This window comes from Chenopodium album, chromosome 5, assembly GCF_948465745.1.
Source record: "Chenopodium album chromosome 5, dcCheAlbu1.1, whole genome shotgun sequence".
NCBI lineage: Eukaryota > Viridiplantae > Streptophyta > Magnoliopsida > Caryophyllales > Amaranthaceae > Chenopodium > Chenopodium album.
The window spans coordinates 55,867,806-55,889,812 of NC_137838.1; positions in this window are offsets into that span (position 1 = coordinate 55,867,806).

The window sequence follows — 22,007 nt, forward strand, 5'->3', positions numbered from 1 at the left end:
CCACTGGGAGCGGAGGGATTAGGGGTAAAGGTGGGATTATTTAAAAATAATCCAAATGTGGGATTATTTTTAGCGGACGCCTCAAAGCTAAGATTATTCCAGACAATTTTTCCTTTTTTAAATAAGGGAGTGTTGCAATTATTATCAAATGGATGTAAAAAGGAAAGTGTTGAGATGAATACAAAAATGAGTTAGTATGTTTTAAAATACAATCTCTTTTTTTTTTCTTCTTAAATTGCATATTTTGGTTGGAACAAAGATTAAGGCAATTAAGTTGTTGTATTTGTCAAAATATTATATAGTTGGGGTTTGTTGAGGATTTTAAAATTGAAATTTATATGGTAGAGTTGGTACAACTAATCCCACATATGAAGGCTACATATCTATATTTTACATAATTATTTAAATTATTATTCATACCATATAGATACCTCCTCTCTCCTCCTTCCTCTCCCCAAAACCATAGCCTCCATAGTTGAATTTTGAAGGGGGCTTCCATTGATTTTAACCAGTGGAAAGCCCTAATCCTTGTTTCTTCAAAGTTTGTTTAGGTTTATAGTAATGCTTACTTCTTTTGGGGGAGAAACTTTTCTCCCTCGAAAGAAAAGGTTTCCGATCTCCTTCAAAAGACAAGGGTTTTTCGACCTCCTTCGAAAGACAAAAGTTTTTCAACCTCCTTCGAAATACAAGGTTTATCTCCTGTTTTTGGGTGACAAATTTCCACTCTCCAACAAAGCTGTATTTTCCAGCAATATAAGTAGGAGATGTTCCACAGTGCAAGATCTACTCGACAATCGTAGTTTTTATGAAGGAAAATTTTATTTGATTCAATATCTTATGTATTTGTTAACGTCGGATCTCTATTATAGATGTCACATAACTTATAATTAATGAAATATTTTTGCTATTAAAAAAAAAAGTTTTTCTACATAGTAACCCTCTTAGTTTCAATTTTTCTACGTTGTGCCCCAACATATACTACCTCCGGTACACATTATATGCAAATTTTGCCAAAAACGGAAATTTCACATTAGATGAAACTTTCTCATTCCCTTTTTTAGTAAATTTTTTAAATGAAATTCCTCAAATACCCTTACTCAAAATATCATAAACACAATTAAACAACTAAATCAGAATTCATTAGATAATAATTTAACTTAATTAAACATAATTCTTCTCATCAAATTCAATTCACCCCAAATAAAATCCATTCAACTTTCACCGTCCATTCATCTTTCACAACTCCTCCGACCACCACCTTCAACGTCACCGATCACCACCACCTTCAACGTCACCGACCACCCACAGTTCACCACCACCTTCGAAGTCACGCGCGCTATCATTCTCTATCGCGTAGATCCTTTTTCTCTCTCTTCTTCTATTAATTAAAGCTTCAATCAAATCTTCAGATCTCATGAACTAGGGGTGGTTGGGCTTGTATTGGGTGGTTTAAGAGGTTTTTAGGGTAGGTTCGAGTAGATCGAGGTTAGTGGTGGAACGTTTTGACTGGTTTTGGGGGTTTTTGAGTTTGGTTCGATGGGACTTGGTTGGGTTTGTGGTGGTGTGGGTTCAGGGTGGTTAGGGTAAGTAAGGGTGGGTTCAAGGTGGATCGGGGTGGTAATTGATGATTTTTGGTGTTTTGGGGTGAGTAAAGGGGTGATTTCGGGTTGGTAAAGGGGCAGATATGGGTGAGCATGGTGGTTTTGTAGTTGTTTTGGGTGAGCAGGGTTGTTTTGCAGTTGTTCTAGGTGAGTGGTGGTGGGTTTTGGGGTGGTTCTGGATGAGTACGGTGCTTTTGCGGTGGTTCTGGGTGGTTTTTTTGGTGGTTCTAGGCGAATACGGTGGTTTGCGGTGGTTCTGGGTGAGTGGTGGTAGTTTTGCGGTGGTTCTGGGTGAGTATTATGGTTTTGCGGTGGTTCTGGGGTGAGTGGAGGTGGTGCCGATGAGGCTGCTGTTTGACTATTGTTGTAGCCTAGTGGGGTGACTGCTGTTGGTGGTGGTGATGGTGATTAATCATCTCCACTCTCTCTCCTACCCTTAAATACATACTCTTTAATTCATTATTTTACTATTGTGAAATTTTATCTTGGGTTCCGTGAGAGCTCCTAAATTGCATATAATTAATATGTACCGAAGGGAGGAATTTTAAAGGGAGGATTGTTAGGCATTTCTAAATGCATAACTAGGGGCATTGCGGTAATTTCACGTTATTTTGTTTAGTAACAGCTGGGCTCCCGTTATGAAATCGTCTGACACCGTTATGCTTTTTGGTTGTATAATTTTCGTATTTCATTTCGTATCTACGATGTTACTTGTATGAAATACCTACTATAAGCTTTCTTTTTCTTATTTCGAATTCAATTATTCCCTCTCTCTCACTCTCTCTCCTCTGGAGCTCGAAATTCTTCTTCTTTCTCTGTTCGTTCCACCGGACGTATTCTCTCCACTTTGTTCTTAAGTTATACACGACGTTGTGGTGGTACTTGAAGTACGGTTCCTGTTAGACTAGCTCAACACTGCGAACGAGTAAGTCCTTCTTCCCTTCCACTTCGATGTTGTAATTAGCAATTGTTATGAAAAAAAACGTAATTGTTAGAACCCTTAGTCGAGTTATTATTTTGCGTCGCTAAAGATTAAAGCATATGTTGTAGCTTAATTGAATCGATTTAGGGTTTAATCGTTATTTGATTTGATTTGGTCTGATATTGGGTAATGTTAAAGTTAGGTTTTGCGATTATTAATTTAGTCGTTTGCAATTGATTGTAGTTTCCTATTCAGTTGAATGTAGTTTGTGTTCCTCCTGTAATAGACCCCCTTTCCCTTTACACGGTGTAATTTGGGTTTATGATTAGCTTCATTAAGCATTGCAATTTAGGGTTTCAATTGACTGTAGTATGTGTCGTTCACCAATTTGCATTGGACAATTAGTTCTAGTAATAAATTTTGTGCTGCCGGTGGATTTTGGTTCAGGTTGTTATATAATGGACTACACTGGTTATAGTTACTTTGCGTAGATTGCAGTGGTTGGATTTAATTTTAGTGTGTGTGATTTTGTTTTTTTTTTTTTTTTGTGCTGGTTTTGGAGGATGTGGAATACTTATTTGCACTTTTTTTGAAACTGTAGGTGAATTAAATTATGAAGAAAAAGTCTGTGGTTCGGAATTTAGGTTGGCAAAAGGGGGTAAGTCATTTATACTGTTTTGTGTTTTGGGTAATCTATTCTAAAAACTGTTGATATTGAATTGTTGGTTTGGAATTGGGTATAGGTCAGTTTGAAGTCTTGTAAAGGATCTGTAAAGGGGCAAGGGTCGTCTAAATTATCTAAGGGGCAAGGGGCTGCTAAAATACCTAATGGTCAAGACCCTTCTAAAGTAGTTGTCCCTAACAGCAAAACAAATGCTAAGAAAAGGAATTCCAAGCATTCTGAAAGTGATGAGGATGAAAAGGATGTGGATTATCAAGCGTCAAGTAATTCCCAATCTGATGACTGTGCTGAGGATGATGGTGATGAAGAACAGTCAAGCTCTGAAGTGTTGAAGGGATTGTTGGTTCATTTCTTACAGAGAGACAGTAAGAAGAGGAAGTCAAAACATATTGATACAGGTTCAATGAAAATCCATAAGGTATTATTCTGTTTGGTTCTTTATTTTTGTGTGTTGTTGATTTGTAGTTGAAAATGCTGTGCTTTCCTTTTTTCACTTAATTGATAATGGACTGGTATTGTTGTTTTTAGGAGGAATGGAGAAGTCAAGAGCATAGGAGAAGTGAAGGACATAGAGTGTGTGCTAGGGGTGAGGTGATTATGACACATTTCGAGAATGTCGGGAAGGTATGTATTTATATTCATTGTGTAATGTTACAATGATGGATAATTGTTTAGGTATTTGGGGCTGTACATTTGATGTGGCTTTTTAATTGTGTTATGTGTTGTTTTTGTAACCTGCAGCAACCAAATATTGTCTGTAGAGTGGAGTCATTTTGTGTTGCAGTGAAGAAGTTTGATGATGACCGACGACAATTAGTTAGAAGGATGGGGTTTGAAGGGTTGTTGTGTCTGGATATGAAGAACATTCCGCGGCAATTTTTCTATTGGTTGATGACTAGGGTAGGAGCTAATGGAACAGTTGTTTTGGTGATGGAGTCATGTTGCTTCTTGGTGCAAAACAAGTTAGGTATATACTTGGTATACCTATGGGAGCCAATCTAGTGCCCACACATGTTGATATGGAGTGTGAGGAGGAGTTCCAGAAGGTTAATAGGATCATTGACTTGTATGGTGTTGGGTCTAAGAAGGAAACAATATCACTATGCGGCTTCAAGGGTAATGTGTCCACTTGATGATTCTGGTGAAATATTGTCGTGGGGTGATGATGAGCAGGACCAAGAGGATTTCATGACTGCTTTTATGGTAGTTGTGCTTGGAAAACTGATATGCACAACTACAAATAGCTCGAACATGGCTAGGGCACTAGTCCCTGCTGTGACAGTTGCCACTAGAGCAATTGATTTTGACTGGTGTTCCTTTACCTTAGCATGGTTGTGTGATACCGCTGCTCGCTTTCAGAAGAAGTTTTTAAAAGATGGTTTTAGGTCTGGTTGCGGTGGGTGTCCTGTGTTTCTGCTGGTAAGTTTCTGCTTAAATTAGTTCTGATTTATGTGGGTTGGTGATTATTTAACTGATTGATTGTGTGTGTATATATATGGTTCAGATTTACTACCTGGATCACCTGCAACGCGCTCCAGTGCAGTGGGGTATCTATCCAAGGATCAAGGTGTGGACATCAGAAGAAATTCGCCCCGCTGTTGTTGAGGATCGATTGACAAGGGATAATTATGGAAAGTTGATGGTAAGGCGTGTTATAGTGTACAGTTCTTTGAGTTTATGAATGTTGTTACTGAATACACTGTTGTGCAGCCTATAGATATAGCATACAATGGGGAGCCGCATCCCATGATCCCAAGGGAAGATGAAGGCTCTGAACAAGATGATGTTGTGGACAAGGTACATTTAATTTTGTCGATATAATCCTTGGTTGGTGGATATGAAACATGCCAGTAACAAGTTATGTATGGTGTCCATAAATTTTGTGTGTTAGGTTTTGACACGGCTCGCTCCTAGACTGATTACCCTTGTAGAGGGCATTGTCGGGAAAGCCATGGGAGCTTTTGGTGGTGGTGGTGGTGGTGGAGGTGGTTCATATGTGAGTGATGGTGCTGGTGGTAACAGAAACAATGAGGCGAACACCGCAACAAACGACAGCCTTATTAAGGGTCTACCGAAGGACGTTTTGATAGTTGCTCCAGAGGATCAGCCGAACGATGGTGATGTTAATAAAAAAAGGCGGTGAAGAGGACTTGGTTCCGAAGTCAAAAGTTGTAGATGGTGTTGAGCGTAGTCGTCAAACTCCTTTTGACAAAGCTTTGTTGGCTTTTGTCAGGGCTTGGAAGGAGGCTAAGGATGAAAATTAGTAAGCAAGCTTACCCCAAAAAAAGCAGTGATATAAAATTTAGTGTAGATAACATTGTATTTTATTGTTGTTGTTGTTTGTTTGTAGCCCTGGGCCGACAATTATTGAGTGCGATGGTATGGATGCTACTCAAAGAGATTGTTATCGGCTTATTGGGGGGAGAGCGCGGCTTGGTGATCAGTATGTCCGCATGGCCTCTGTGCTTTACATAAAGGAATGGAGTGAAACAGAATTCCCGTTGTCTGGCAAGCGAATTCTGTTGGACCCTACTTATGCGGTATATCAACAGCATATATGTTATTTGCTTATTTATTAGGGTTTTTAACATCTAGTTGTTGTTGTAATTCAATTTTTAATTGTTTTCCCAGACAAGGCTAATGCAAAAGAAAAAAGATTATGCGGATTCGGCAAAGATCCATGGGAAGGCCTTCTATTCACATGCCCTGGACGATATACGCGTTGTGAGGTTCCTCACCTGTTCTTGTGTAATTTAATTATTGTGTTCATGTTTCACTGAGTTTGAGCTTATTGTAGGTATTCATGCCGGTACTTGATTTGTCTGTAAAGGATGGTGACCATTAGTGGTGCTTAGCAGTAGATTTTGTGGAGAAGCAAATTTAGATAATTGATTCTCTGGTGAAAGAACCCTTTGAAGCTCATGCAGACATAGTTACGGAGTTGGTTAGTCTCTCTAACACAATTACAGGGTTCATGTTGAAATTCTGGCATTTGATTTGGTGGTGCTCTATTAATATACAGGTTCAGGGCCTGGATGTGCTTGCTGGTTCAAATCCGCAATGGGTCCTTGATCAGATGTGCAATTGGCCACGTAGAGTAATGGAAATGCCCCAGCAAACGGACACGTGAGTATTACCTTTGTTTACATCTGTTTTTGTAACGGAACATGCAAGTTTGCTTTGATTCTAACCTTTGTCCAAATCTGTGTTTTTTTGCGTAGTTACTCTTGTGGTGTGCTTATGCTGTCATGCATCAAATATTGCGCTGTAACTTTTGATACTCCTCATGTACTGGTAAGAAGTTGCGTTTTGTCAAGTGACTTAAAGTGTAGGGTTGTTTCCTTATTATACGCTATTTAATTTCAATGCCAGGAGAAGTCTGTCAATATACGGACCAAGATTTTTCTCGAAGATTTGCATAGCAAGTTCAATGCCATGAAGGTGAACCTGGAGGGTCTAATTAATGAAGATCGAAGAGGAGCAGGGAAGAGGAATGGTTCAGTAACAACAACTCAGTAGAAGACTTAGTTGTTTCTAGTAGACAATGTTTCAAGGTTGAATTTTCAGAGTCTTGATACTTATGTTTTAATTGACTATTAAGATGTGGGCCTTGTTAAGATATATTTTGTTCCTTATTATATTAGGGCCTTGATGGCTCATTTAGAATTTGGGTTTGGATTTGAAGACATGGGCCTTTTTGAAAATGGGTCCTGGATATCAATGTGGTATTTTCTGAAAATGGTCCTGTTTTAATATGGCCCTGTATGAAAATGGTCCTTTTTTAATATGGCCCTTTTTTGAATATGGATCTGGATTTTATTTTTCCTTTTTCATATTTATTATTTGGTTAAGTAATTCAAATGGGATACATAATTTGCCAAACATAAAGAGCTTAACTCATTACAATTTTTGTGCGTGTTTGGATAATGAACAAATAGAGCTTAAACGTTTATTATGATAACCAAATTTATTAAAATTAACAACGACATAACAACAAAGTTTTTAAGTAGACGCACACAGTCAAAACGTTACCACATTCAAACATAAACATATAGAGGTAGAACTAGAAGACAGTGCAAGCTTCATCGACAACTTTCAAGCTAACCATTCGGCACTGCTATCGCTACTCCACCCAAAACCAGCAGCACTTGACGAACCCTCCTTGATCTCATACAAGTGCTTTGCATGCTCTATACGTTGGACGTAAGCTGGTGGGTAGTCTTCGTATGTGAAAGGTTCAGCAATTACAGGGGGAAGGTTATCCATTTCGTTGTACCCATTTTCAGCCAGCATCTTACTTCTGAATTTCATTCTTTCTTCACTATCGTTGTTGATCAGCTCTATTGGGTCCTCAACTGAGAAGTTAAGCCATTCTAGTGTTATCTCCATCTTCACTTTGTCTGGCTTAATTAGGCGTTCAGTAGCAGTGAATCACCTACCAAGCAGGGCCAAGCCATATTGCTCTCCATTTTGGCAGTTGTACCTGATTGCGTCCTCCACATTGTAGTACCAGTCTTCTATGTGGTCATCAAACAACTCCAAAAACCACCTCAAATATTTGGTGTACTCTAGGTACGCCATACAATCCATGATGGCTTTCAAGAGTCTCCGTAAGTGGAAGCTAACAACAATTTTAGCAACATCTACCAAATAAAACATGAAACAATACGCTTCTTTGCGGAAATGTCTTGCCATACCAATTTGAAACATTGATAAGAAAGGGTAATCAGGATGAAAGTCAATACCTTTCACTGCATCAACTACACCCCCTCTAGCAATAGTAGCCAATTGATGACTGAACATCATATCCCTGCTCCTCTTAGGGATGTGGAAGTTCCTTATAAGAGAATTCACGTCATGACTTCCATTGTCTTTGAGTTTCTTCACAACTCTTAAGAGCCTTTTCCGCTTCCTCTCTTGCTTTGCTTTCCTCAGTGTCGCAAAAACCAGCAACAACAAAACAAAAATGGAAGTGAGTTTATACTATATTAAAATAAGTGATTTCCTTGTACAAAACAATTATTGGGAAGGGAATATGATTTCTTCACCTTTGTTTCCCATTGATCACTGTCTCTAAGGGAATTTTGTGTTTTTTTTGGGGTTTATGAAAATAACAATTTAAAATCTGGAATTTGGGAGGTGGTGTGATTTCATATCACCATACTACAAAAAAGACAAAAATTGAGGGCAATAGTACAACAAGAAAGAGGGATATCTGTTTGCAGAGAGGGGTGGTGCCTTGAGCCAAACGCTAGCACATTTAGGGTGTACTATCCTTCCTTCTCCCTATTGGGTTTTCCTTATTTTTGTAAAGTAGTAGGTATTAACCTGTCAATTGTTCAGCATTCGAACCACGTCTAAACTAAATTAAATAAACGTAGCACAGCTGAACTCTAACCACACTCAACTGCAGCAGGCTTTTCACAATAGTAGGTGATGGGTAACAGGCCTTTTCTCTTCAAAATTTTACCCGGAATTTGCAAAGTTTATAAAATAGAGTTTTGTAAATTTAACCATCCCCTTGTCTAATATATTACCCTCTCACTCTCCTCAGTTGTCTCTCCATTTGAACCAGAACAAAAATCTCTCTCAATTCCCTGTTTTTGGCTTGCTACTTGAATCATGAACAACAATAAGCAAATTTTCAGCATTACTGGTAGGGAAATGCATCTCCACCCTACTGAACCCGTGCTTTATTTCTCTCCCTTCAACCCATCAAAAACCCCAGAGCTTGATTTCAACTCCATTGAGTACTTTGCTAACCACATGGACTACTATCAAATGGCCCCTCCCTTACCCACCACTGAACTTCGTGAACAGCTTATAAACTCTCTTGACTACAACACCATGACCTTCATCCCTAGAAATGTCATGGAAGTAGGCGATAATGACTGTCAACCAGCCTATTACCCTCCCCTTTCTGATCTGGATGGCTATCTGCACAAAGGGGTAGCTGCCTTTGCTAAGTGATTCTGTGAGGACACAAAGACAGATGACTGTCCTTTGGTTCTAGAGGAGCTCATTCCCATCTTCGACATGAAGCCAAAAATCAACCCTGCATCCCTACCAATCTACACCTTACCTGTTAGAGAAAGACACATTTTCTTTTGGGAGAATTCTGCTGACATTCATGTCATGGAGGTGAAAGGTACTGTAAAGCTACTGGAGGTGAATGTGTTTAGCTGCATAACTCCTGTCCACAAGGTGAAGTACCACCGCGTTTCTATTTGTGGTAATCCCCACGACGATGTTCCTGGATCTGGTAGCTTTCCAATTGGCTCTACTATTATTGCTTGGAATGCTAGAAACATCAACCGACCATCATTCAATGAGACATTCGAAAAAATCTTCTATGCTTTCTCCCCAGAAGTGGTGATAATTACTGAGGCAAGAGCTGATCAAACAATGCTCCACTACATCACTGAAAAACTCAATGGAGTGTACAGTGTAGATGCTTATTGTACTGTGAATGGATTCAGTCGTGTTCTGCTAATTTGGGCCAAGAGAGATGCGTACCCATGGACTCTCAAGCGGGGTAAAAGCTATTTCGGTCACCAGATGGGTGTGTCCATTGAGGTAATTTCTGACGTTATTGCTGTATATTTAAACTTAATATATTTTGTGTGTTTTTGGTTATTTTTCTTTTCATTTTTTAAAGCAATTTGTTGTTAGAGGTTCACTTTACTAAATCAGTGGTTCAATTTTTATGATGTCTTTACTGAATCCGTGGTTGAATTTTTTTGATGTTAGTGGCTCACTTTTCTCAATCAAAGGTTCAATTTTTGTGATGGTAGTGGTTCATTTTAATCAATCAATGGTTCAATTTTTGTGTCGTTAGTGGTTCAATTTACTCAACCAATGGTTCAATTTATGTGTTGTAAATGATTCAATTAACTAAATCAGGGGTCTAATTTTAATGGTTTGTTGTTATTGAGTCAATTTTTATGATGTTAGTAATTTGTGACAATTTTTTATTTATTGAATGAATGTATTGTATCAGTTAATATTAACTAGTTGAACTCATACGATGCCTTGAATCATGGTGTTAAATTGAGGTGTGAGGAGGCGAAATTTGATTCTTTTACTCCTGCTAATTAATTGAGGAGACTTCAATTTGATGATGTTAGTGGTTAGATTGAATCATTCTATCATGTCATATGTTATATTGGTTGATCAAATTAGATATGTAAACTAATTCTTGGTATAATAAGTTTATACGTAAAAATGGTTCAAATTGGTCAAAGAACATGTTTTCAAGAAATATCTCTAATCAATGGTATATTAATGTCCTTAAGTAATACTACATCCTAGCGCAGTGGTACGTTTAAAGTAGTGTGGCTTCAGTTTTAATTGTAGAAATACGCCAACTTGTATGTCACACTTACTTTTATTTGTTACGTTTGATCCTTGATTAAAAGTCATAGTAATTAATTGAATCGGTTGTTTTATGTGACTATTTTCACAGCCCGACTATAGGTTTCGTCTGTGGGAAAACGAGGATGACTATCCAGATGCATAAGGTGTAATAGAGAGTTCTTGATCTTCGTTTTTGGAGGATGGTGCCGCTCCGGGTTGATATGTGAACCTCTTTTGGAAATGCTTATATTTGTTGTGTGAGCGGTTATATGCACCGAACTCTTTGTGTTTTGAGACAAGTATCTTGTTGGATTACTTTTGTATTAAACAATGTTAAAATGTTTCAGGAAGCCCCCTTTAGCTGTGGGTTACTTTATTTGTGAAATTTCAATTTGAACTACTAAAGTTGATATGTGGTTCTTGTGTCCCAAATTAAAGGGATATCCAAATTAACATGAAACAACGCAAAGAGAATGTCGCATATTGCAATATGTGACGACAAGTAGATAAACGAATGTAGAAACTAACTTAAACATTAATTAGGACTCAAATAGAATCTTCTAATCAAACTACAAATTTTACCACTATATTTGCCATTTATTTCTTTCTAATGCAAATTATGTAACACAGCTTTAATTAATAGTCTAGAAAATGGAAATTCTAAGTATATTTGTCATTAACTCCCTATTATTTAGAATATCAATGTTGAACAATAATAAATTAAAAAGGAATTAAACATAATTGTAAAATAAAAAGATTAAAAACCAAATAGTGAAGGTAACCAACCCTTAACAAAATTTTTCACAATTAACACTTAGAGAAATAAACTTAGAGAAAAAAAAAGGATTTTGAAAAGTCATCATTACTAATTGCATTGATTCGCGCGAAACTTCGTTTACTGCACCAAAACATCTTACTTCACTTACATCACAATTAATACATAAACCAATTTTTTCATCTATAATTTCAGATTTCAAACCCTTTGAAAGGTTGTTCAGTTCCATTGATCTCCCAATTTCTCCAAAATTAAAGCTTTTAATTTCTTAACAAAAATGGAAGGCAACAACAAAAACAAAAACATTGCTTTGCCTTCAGAGGACGAACAAAGTTACCTACAGAGAAGGGTGGAGTATCTAGAAGCAGAATTGAAATGGATGGACAGTTGTCGTGCTGAGAAGGAAAGCCAACTACAAGAAATGCAAAGTCGACTTCAGGAGTGCATAGAGAGAAAGAGGAAGTTGGAAATCCCCAAGGGAGTTGCTGAGTGTTCGGGTGGGAGGGTTTCGAAAAGGCGGAGAACAGAGGGGAATGACAGAGCACCGACATAAGTACTAGGGGGGAGTGCACCAGCGAAGGGAGAAGAAGGTCATGACGCTGACGATGAAGGAGGAAACAGGGAGGTGGAGGAAGAGCCAGACACTGTGTCTGATGATGATGACGAAGACGAGGACGACGATGGTGTTGCTGATGCTGCAGCCCTTCAGGATCCTTTCTTTGGCATGGCTCCAAACTTTGATGAGCCATCGGGTCTTAAATCGTCTGATGTCCCGCCCTATGACTCTGGGCCCGAAATAGAGGCCTCGTCTTCCTCGTCTGCATCAAGCAACTCCGATCAGGAACGCTCTCCCCGCAACTACTACAACATGGTTTAACCCGCATCTTTCCTTTTTATTTTGGTTTTCCTTGGTTTTTGATGTTTCTGCTATTAAAACAATATATCTTTTGTGTCGTATAGATGTTTTTAGTTAATAATTTATGCAGTTTGTTCTGAATGTGTTAAAACAATATATCTTGGATGTCGTATATATGTGATGTAAGTAATTTGAATTAACTTTAATTTGAAATGGTTTTGTTGAATTGATGATCATATGAATGTTATGATATTATTTATGTTTATTTTGAATTGTTGATGTGATTCTGGAATTGATGATCATACCTCAGTGTTTGTTCTCATGAGTTTGGTCTGGTTGCTTGTATTATAGGATAAGTATGGTTTCAGATTTGTTAGGCTAATTTGGGTATTCTGTGTTTGAGTCTACCATGTTTGGGTTCTCTGTTTTAAGTTGCTAGTAAGGGCGCTAGTGCCATATTGATTAAAACTCCCGCCACCAATTCCTGACAACCATTTTACTACTATAGTGTTCATTTGATAGTCAATTAACAACTACCATTTAATCCTTTAAGGAAACCACTATTGAACTAAAGGGTACCACTATTGCACTTCAAAATATCCAACTAAATGTATTTAGGGTACCACTGATAAATTATAAGGTACCACTTATAAAATATAGGGTACCACTACATCAATTCACATGATTAGAAATAAGTTCCTTACATTCTACATATACTCTATGGCTCTATTTTTAGTCTTTGTCCTTCTTTATGCATACCCTGTGACAATAGGTCACATTAAGAGTCTTTTATGTGAACCCACTTGCCTAAACACATACAAGGCACAGTTGTAGGGTTTTCATTGCCGTTACTTTTGGCAATTGACACGATTAAGTGAAACAAGCTAAGTAAGTGGATGGGAGATATGTAGCAATGGATTTATCCAATCACTAGCCTTTAAACCTTTAAGCCTGGCCTTTAGGTGAGCCAACTTTGGCTTTTTGGTGTAGGCAAATGAGCCACGATTAAGTGAAACAAGCTAAGTAAATTGGATAACTAGCCTTTAAACCTGGCCTTTAGGTGAGCCAACTTTGGCTTTTTGGTGTAGGCAAATGAGCCTTGATGTGTAGCGGCTAAAATGTGTAGGTTAGTATCCCTTTATTCATGGGACTCCAAACGTTGATTACCATTACAATAGTAAAGGTTCTGCCAACTAGAAATGATATACTACTGTCAAAACAATGGGATTCATAAAATAATTTCAGGGTACCACTACATAATAGCTAGGTCCAATTATAAGAAAATAGGGTAAAATTAACTTTTGTTAGGGTACCACTAGATATTTTGGGGGTATAAGTATGGTTGAAACAAATATCAAAGGGGGTGTAAGTATGGATGAACCATATATCAAACCAATAGCCACAAAAAAGGTTTTAAATAGGTACGATCGATTACAAACATGTAGGATATTTTAAACTTCAGCAACCCCCTTGTTAGGAAAGTTACAAACATATGTATACTTCTACACCTGCACTTCTGATACATTTACAGTTTGGTTACAGTACCAGTGAAACTAGTTAGGCTTCCACTACAACTTAAGAGGAAGGATTGTATGTTAATAAGGGAACCATAACCTAAATTGAGGCTACCACTATCAGAAAAGATGTTATAATTCCTCCTTCCATTGATATGTTAGTCACAGAAAACTAATTTGTAGTTTTAATTCCACTAAACGTATTTATTATTCCAATACATTAATAGCGGAACCATGGTTGGTTCTAAGGGAACCCCAATACAATATATGCCATCAAAACAAACTAGTAAACACAAGGTAATTACTTGCTTAAATTGACATTCACTATGAGCATTATCTATTGAAATTAATTAATCAACCACGCATTCATAGGATTCGAAGTTACTTCTAATTCATATTTTTTTACATTGATAAGTGAAAGGGATACAAGGCTAATATTTTACACCCTTAATTTTTTGGATGATTGATAATTGAAAGGGATACAATTCTGTCAACCCTTAAAGTACATGACAAGGCCAACCACCAAAATAGTGAGAGAAAGCTTTACAATTTTGACCAACAATTGCTCCAATACATCAACCTATGACATAAATTGTCAAATCCACTGTTGTTGACACTCCGAATGAGATCTTCATCCCGTGCCCATTGCAAGAAATTGCAAGATCTACATTTGTAGTAGGGCCTCCTTGGGTTAGCTTCGGAAAGGGAAATTCGAAATTCAGCTAACACATCCCCTCCACAACTGCATCTCTTCCCAGCAACCCAAATTATGTCAATGCTGGAGTTATGAAATCTGCTTCCCCTAAAAACAGATGTTGAATTAGAACTCATAGTTAAGTTTCGTGAAGATTCGTGAAGTGTATATTTCTAAACCCTCTGGGGATACGCTATAAGCCTTTTGTTCGGTTTTTTCTTTAAATTTCTTTGACAGGATGCACTATTTATAGGCCTTTGGATATCATTGATTTTGGCGGAAAGCCCATCACTAAATCCCGCCCTTATGAAAGTTTAAAATTTGAACTAACAAAGGGAATCAAACCCTTTGCTACGTCACAACGACTAAATATAAAGTTCAATCGGACATTTACATTTTTAGGTGGAATTTAACAAATTCCATCTTCATTATTTAATGTACATGTTGAGGTGGAATTATGTACATAATGATACCCTGCTTTGCTTCAGTGGTAGTATATTAAAAGTGGATGTCACATATAATATAAAAAGTTGAACTACAAGTCATTTTGTATGATTAGTGAATGAATAATGTGTTTGATGTGAATGGCACTAATTGATGACTAACACCCAAATTAATTGACACTAAATAATGGCAACTGGTTAGTACATCATATACAAATTTCGCATCATCACTTGCACGTTAATAAAGAGAAAAAATTCAATTGGTCACTTAAGCACGATATGTAACAGTCAATAACCCACAATAAAATTACAATAGGTTTCCCTTGTACTACGCACACATGACATTGTTGTAAAGTATTTATCCTTTACAACCCCATACCAATCATATTGATGATAACCTCTTTAATGTGCAATAAAAAATGAAGGGTACCTTAACTTAAATCAAATACAATGAAGGTGCAAATGCATTTTGAGTCATAGAGGGCTTGATTAGTAAGATGATCATTTTATCCCATTTAATTTTTGTTTAATTCAACTAAGTCCACAAAGTAGCTATTGTACTACCTTAATGGTACCCTTCGGTACGTAGATGGTACCCTAGAGCAGGAAATTTATGTCAGTGTTACCTTTGGTATAGATAGTAGGTGTTTGCTAATATGAGTGGTTCCCTTTACCCGTTTGGTGGTACCCTAGAATTGTACTTGGCCATTTTTTTTCCAATTTTGCATATGTACGTAGTTAAAACTTTAAACTCAACGAAGTTAAAGGCTATAGGTTCAATTTGTAGTAACAACCACAATTACAATGATTAAACTGTGAAGTATACAATTGCAATACCATAGGGCTTACGAGAAATGAATTACCGGAATTGGTCGTGTAGATAGAAATGAAAAAACACCGTATTCATAATTATGTTACGAATACCCAAACACATTACAACATCATTACCACTAGGAGCATTAAACAAAAACACGGGGAAGAAAATAAACGGGAGTCAAAAAACACACGAAACAAACTAGACATTTGGAATCGGCAACAAAGAAAACTTTAACACTAGCTTTCTACTAATTCCCTCCCTTTTCATTTCTAAACCCCTAAACCCTTTCATATGTACAGCGGTACCGTTTCAAATGTTCAGTGGTATCCTTTGATGTCTACTATGTGATCAGTGGTACCCTTTAATTTTTTCAGTGGTACCCTGTAACTCTTTAAGTGATACCCTGTAACTCTTTAAGTGGTACCCTTTGATATCCACTGGATCCCACCATACCCACTTTTATGCGCTCAGTGGTACCACATGCTTTGATGTAAAAGACTATCAATTAAATTAAAACTAAATAGTACATCACATTCATTTAGAAACCAAAAGGAAGGCCCAAATTTGGTTACATTTGTCAGTGTCAAAAAGGTAGGCCCAAATTTGATTCAACATTTTACAATCGTGGGTTCAGTATCAAAAAGAAAGGCCCAAATTTGGTTACATTTGTCAGATTCAGAATTATGGCATTATCACTTAATACAACAGACTACACAACTGATTCTAACTCCTACGTGATGCACCAGGAGTTGGTGGTGGAGTAGCGGGAGGCCTAGGACGTGGCAGTATTGGAACGAACCCTCCTTGCCTGGATGCAGCTGATGCGGGGGACACGAGGCTTCTCCACCCACAGACGGGGATCGGATAAGGAGCATTGGCAACTGGAAAATTAGAATAAGGAAAGTAGCCACCCTGGGAAGAAATCTGGGAACCATGAAATTGCTCAACACTGCCACCAACAGAGGTAAAGTACCCAATTGAACCATCCATATCCACCATTTGAATACCTCCAGCAGAATGTGGGCTGTATTGATAATGAGGGTGGTGCGGAAACATATTCGACTGAGTTGCCTGCATACATATCATGGCATAATTAAAGTAATATTTTTAATTCCACAAACATGGAAAAATAATAACAACAAAGTCAAAACAAATTACTTGGAGCAAGGTTGCTGAACTTGGAGTACCAAAGGGTACCTATGCACCTGCTTTCTTTTTTGCTTCCGTGGTCTTAGACTTTTTGGCTGTCTTTCTTGGTTTCTCAAGGCACGACTTATACCTTGAATCAGTGGTGCGATGAGCAGGCCTCTTAGGTAGTGGAGGATCTTTAGGTATTACCGGAGGATCTTCCTCTACACCATTTTGGGGGTCACAACTACCTTGTCTTTGCGTCGAAGGTGTAGTATCATTTCCTTTTTCCCTGCAAACAGACGAGGGTGTACCAACTAACCCCTTCTTACTAACCACTACAATCTTCTTATCCACTTGCAGTTCCAGAAGCTGCAATGCTTGCATGACCAGTGTAGTAGATTCAAGAAATGCCGATGCCTTGGAACACAACGAACCAAACCTGACCATCATTTTATCAAACCTACATACCTCTGCTGTTTTGTTAGGGTCATGGTAACAAACCTTGACCCATGTGTGCTTTCTTATGACGTCTTTCCTCCACCTCCTTAAGATGTATTTATCAGGGATTTCATAGCACTTACTCATCTCGTACACCTTTATCATGTGGCGACAGATGATGCCAACACAATCAAACATCCTACAGCCACACGAAACTTCTTTACTTGAACTATCATACAGAAGCTTATACTCCCTCTTCCTCTTCGAAGGTTTCTCCTTCCTACAGTTTTTGGGTTTATACCAAACTCGATCTTCAACAATGTGTTCAGTCAAGTTATCAGAAAGTTTGTTTCTACGAATCTCACTCACATACATTACGCGACTGCACTCTCTTTGCACCTCCTTGAATTTGGCATCCGTGTACACTTTCTAGAAGACCAATTCAGCTAGAAAGTCACTATATGCTTGTCGATTATACCTCTCATTATTGTCATCAGCCCTTTTCTCACTAGTAGATCTAACCTCCAAGGCATCGACATACCGCTCAACAAACTCAGACAGCAATGTGTGCTTGCTCAGGTATCCATCAAAAAACCTATGAATACTCTCAACACGCTGCGTTGTTTTCATGCCAACCCAAAACAAGTGCTTCAGATATACAGGAACCCACATCTGACGCTCCTCATACAACCCTGTCCATTACATTTTACTATAATTAATCACAATGTATGTAGGGCCTTGTTCAAACCAGAAGGTCCTCCACATTGGACACACCCCACAAACACAACAGAACAGAACACAGACACCACAAACCAAAAACAAAAAAGTACAGCAAGAACAGAAAACAAAGACAATAACACAGCAAACAACAACGCACACAAGCCATTACAAGGTCTCCATAAAAAGGCATTTACAGAAAACTTCCTCCTACAAATAAAAAGGTCATCTAATAATAGCCAAAACAAAAGAGGGGACATACATTAAACAGCAATACATATCCAGTTAAATATTCAAGGACTTTAATACAAAAACAGGATCAAACCTGTTAGCCATTCATCAGCTTCTAATTCATGTTTCTTGATCACTGCTTGCCAATTACTCTCAAACTCTTCAGAATCTAGACTGTCATAAATTGCATTCTCGAGGTCCTCATGCATAGCTGGATAATTAGGGAGCTTGCCCAATTTCTTGCCAAATTTCTGAGTAATGTGCCAAATGCACCATCGGTGAGTGCTTTCCTTCATGGTCACCTTCAACGCTTTCCTCATTGTCGGGTCTTGATCAGTGAGAATACCAATGGGCTTTTTCTCCCCCATACACCGCAGCCAGTTTGAAAAAACCCACTCAAAAGTTTCTGAAGTCTCACGGGATACCAGTGCACATCCAAACAAAATTGTTTTCCCGTGGTGATTGACCCCAACAAAGTTACAAAATGGTAACTTGTATTCGTTCGTAAGGTATGTGGAATCAAAAACCACTACGTCGCCAAATTCCTCGTAGGCAACCCAACTCCTTCCATCTACCCAAAGCACATCTTGTAGACGCCCTAACTCATCAACACGATACGTGTGGAAAAAATTAGAATTATCATCTACCATTCGCTTAAAGTAAGCAAACATGGCCTTTGTATCGCCCTCCTCAAATTGCTCCTTTCTTTTTTTTGCCACTTCTTCGTGAAGATCTTGCTGTGTGAATTGCATGTTGTCCCTACCATTTCTTTGTCGAGCCATACAGTTAAAAATCTATCAATAAATAACCCATCCCCCAACAAAAAACAATCAAAAACACCACAATTCAGAATTCCATGCTTACACGCCAATCATCAGTAAAATCAATCCCAAATGTGCATAAAATCAAGCCATAATTTCAAGCCCTAACTCCACAGATTTTGAAATTAACGCCCACACCAAATAGACAGGTCAAAGAACCGAAATAGATATACTGACGACCGACATAATAATAGAACAATCGAAAAAGTTACCTCCTTTAGCTATTCTTCAATTGCTGCAGCACGAGCTTCGTCTTCGCCAGCACCGTCTTGCTCCTCTGAACCACCGACAATAACGACTTCCTCCTCTAAATTTCCGACATTAGCGACTCCCTCTGCTGGAATACCTTCGACTTCCTCCGCAACGACAACGTTCTCCCCTGCTGCCCAATGTCCCCCTACTGAACCACATTCAACCTCTATACAATTTTGTAAAAATGGATCATCCAATATTAACATCTTCCTTGCCATTTGGACTCATACAGAATTTCACTCTCAAATTTCGAAGGAGTTGAGGGGGGAAAGTATGGGGAAGTCAAACTAGGGGAACGAAGAATAAAACCTAAGTGTGAGGAAGTCATAAAGAGAGTCAAAAAGTGTTTTTTGTATACGTATAAACGTATAATACGCTCTTAACAAATACCTTCAATTCTCTTTTTTTTCCACAATTCTTCTGAACCCGTAATGCTTTTTTGGCCCCCCCGTTACTTACCCACCCCGTTTCCAATGTTATGCATTTCTAAATGCATAATTTTCCTCCATTTCTAGTTCCTCGTACCGGAGGTAGTATATCACTTTCACTGTAACCCCAAACACATTTTATTTCCATACGCTAACCTTGTCGTTATCCCACCGTTAATAAATTCCGTTAGTGGGGCTCACTCTCCATTTATTAATATTTTTTTATCGATTTGCGCGTTTGAAAATATTTAGTTAAAGATTTTGGGGGCTATTTTGGCCCTTACGGGTCCAAATTGATCTCAGATATGGCAAAAAAATAACGTAAATATCTTGTTTTGCTTATTCAGTAATGTCTCGATTTGCGTGTTTATATTTTAATATGTAAAATGAGGCATTTACGTTATTTTTTTGCCAAATCTGAGCTCAATTTGGATCCTAAAGGACTAAAATAGCCCCCCAAAACCTTTAGCGGAACACTTTCTAACGCGCAAATCGATAAAATAATATTAATTAATAGAAAGTGGGCCCCTCTAACGGAATTTATTAACAGCGGGATTACAGCAAGGTTATCGTATGCCGTATGAAAACAAAATGTATTTGGGGTTACAGTGTAGAAAGTAATATATGTTGGGGCACAACTTAGATAAGTGAAATTAAGAGGGTTTTTATATTGAAAAACCAAAAAAAAAAAAAAAAAAAAAAAAAGCACAAAACAAAACAAACAAGCAAACTATATTCTACATAAATCACCCCAATTCATTTCATTATAAGTCAAATTGGTAATAGTAATACTAATTTATAATTTTCAAACACATTCGCATTTCCTCTCTCATCATTATTATGTGTCTTTTCTCTTCATCCTTAATTTTTGCGATTTCATCTTCAACTAGTGTGTGTCTCGGGCGATGCTCTAGATTACTATTTTGTGTACTTCTTGCTTTAATTTAACAATTATGTTCAACTATTTGTATAGTTAGTGTGTATAGTGGTTCAGGTGTTACATCGGATGTCACTTTTTTTTCGTATTTTACATCATATGTATTTATATTCTAATCTAGTGAAAAATAAGTGAATTATATTACCTGACCTCTATTCTACTTAATAAATGAAAGGAATTTATAATATTATATGAAACTTGAAACATTAATAATAGTTGGTTGAGATGGTAAATGTATTACCTATATGTATTGGAGGTTATGGGTTCGAATTCTTGTTCAAATCATATTTTATTTTGTTAAATGAAATGGCTAGCTTACGTGGGGCATATACTTTGGATGATGACGTGGCATTGTGACATAGCACACATACTTTGAAGGGTACCACATGGCACCGTTCCTTTAAAAGGAACGCCTTTTAATATACAGTATAGATTTTCCTCTCTTTCATCTTCAATTGTGGTATAAATTTCTTTCTTTTGATCTCTTACTTTCGTCTTCAATTATGCATTTCTTCTCTTATTTTCATCTTTAATAAAAAAAAATTGGAAAATTGAAAAATAATCTTAATTTTTCTCGATCCACTCTAAACAAGCCGACCTACCTTTGCGTAATCTGGTAAAAAGCCCACCTTTCAACCCTATTTTCTCAAAACAACTCTTTTTACCTATAAATAAAAAAGGAAATTTTAATAAATAAAGTAAAAAAAATACAACTATCTTCTTTCTTCTTCCCCTTTCCTTCCCGGCTCCCCAACAGGCACCAACTCATCGCCCCCTCCCCTTCCCCCACCTCCCTTCTCTCTCTCTCTCTCATTTCATTTCACCCAAAAAACCACCGTCTTCAATGTTGTCTAAACCTACTTCCTATTCCTCGAATTTCGATTTTCGATAAGTTAGGTTTCTAATTAGGGATTATTGCTATTAATTGAGTTGGGATTGATTTAGATTGTTGTTATTTAACGGAATGATTATATTTGATTTTTTTAGCTCAGGGAACTATATAACTTGTGTTGCACACCAATTGTTCGATGAAATGCATGAATGAAAATGTTATGATATTTTGGGTTATTGTTTACTTTTGCTGATAATTATGTGTTAAGTTGATAGGTACTTATATTATTTCATCTCAGCTCAATTAAACCTAAGTTTAGACAAAGATGGATGCTTCATTATGTTATTTTATCTCTGGGTTTGGTTTCATTTTGAGTTTTTTGGGTTTGAATTTCATTTTGGTGGTTCGTCAGTAGGGAGGTGGTTTGTGGTGGGGTTCATTTTGGGGTTGGTGATGCTCGATGGGGTGGGAGTATTCATGGCTAGTGGGTTGGTTTTTTGGTGGAGGGGGCAACGGATGAAAAGGGTATGCGGCGGGTGAGTCTCGCACACGCCGAACAG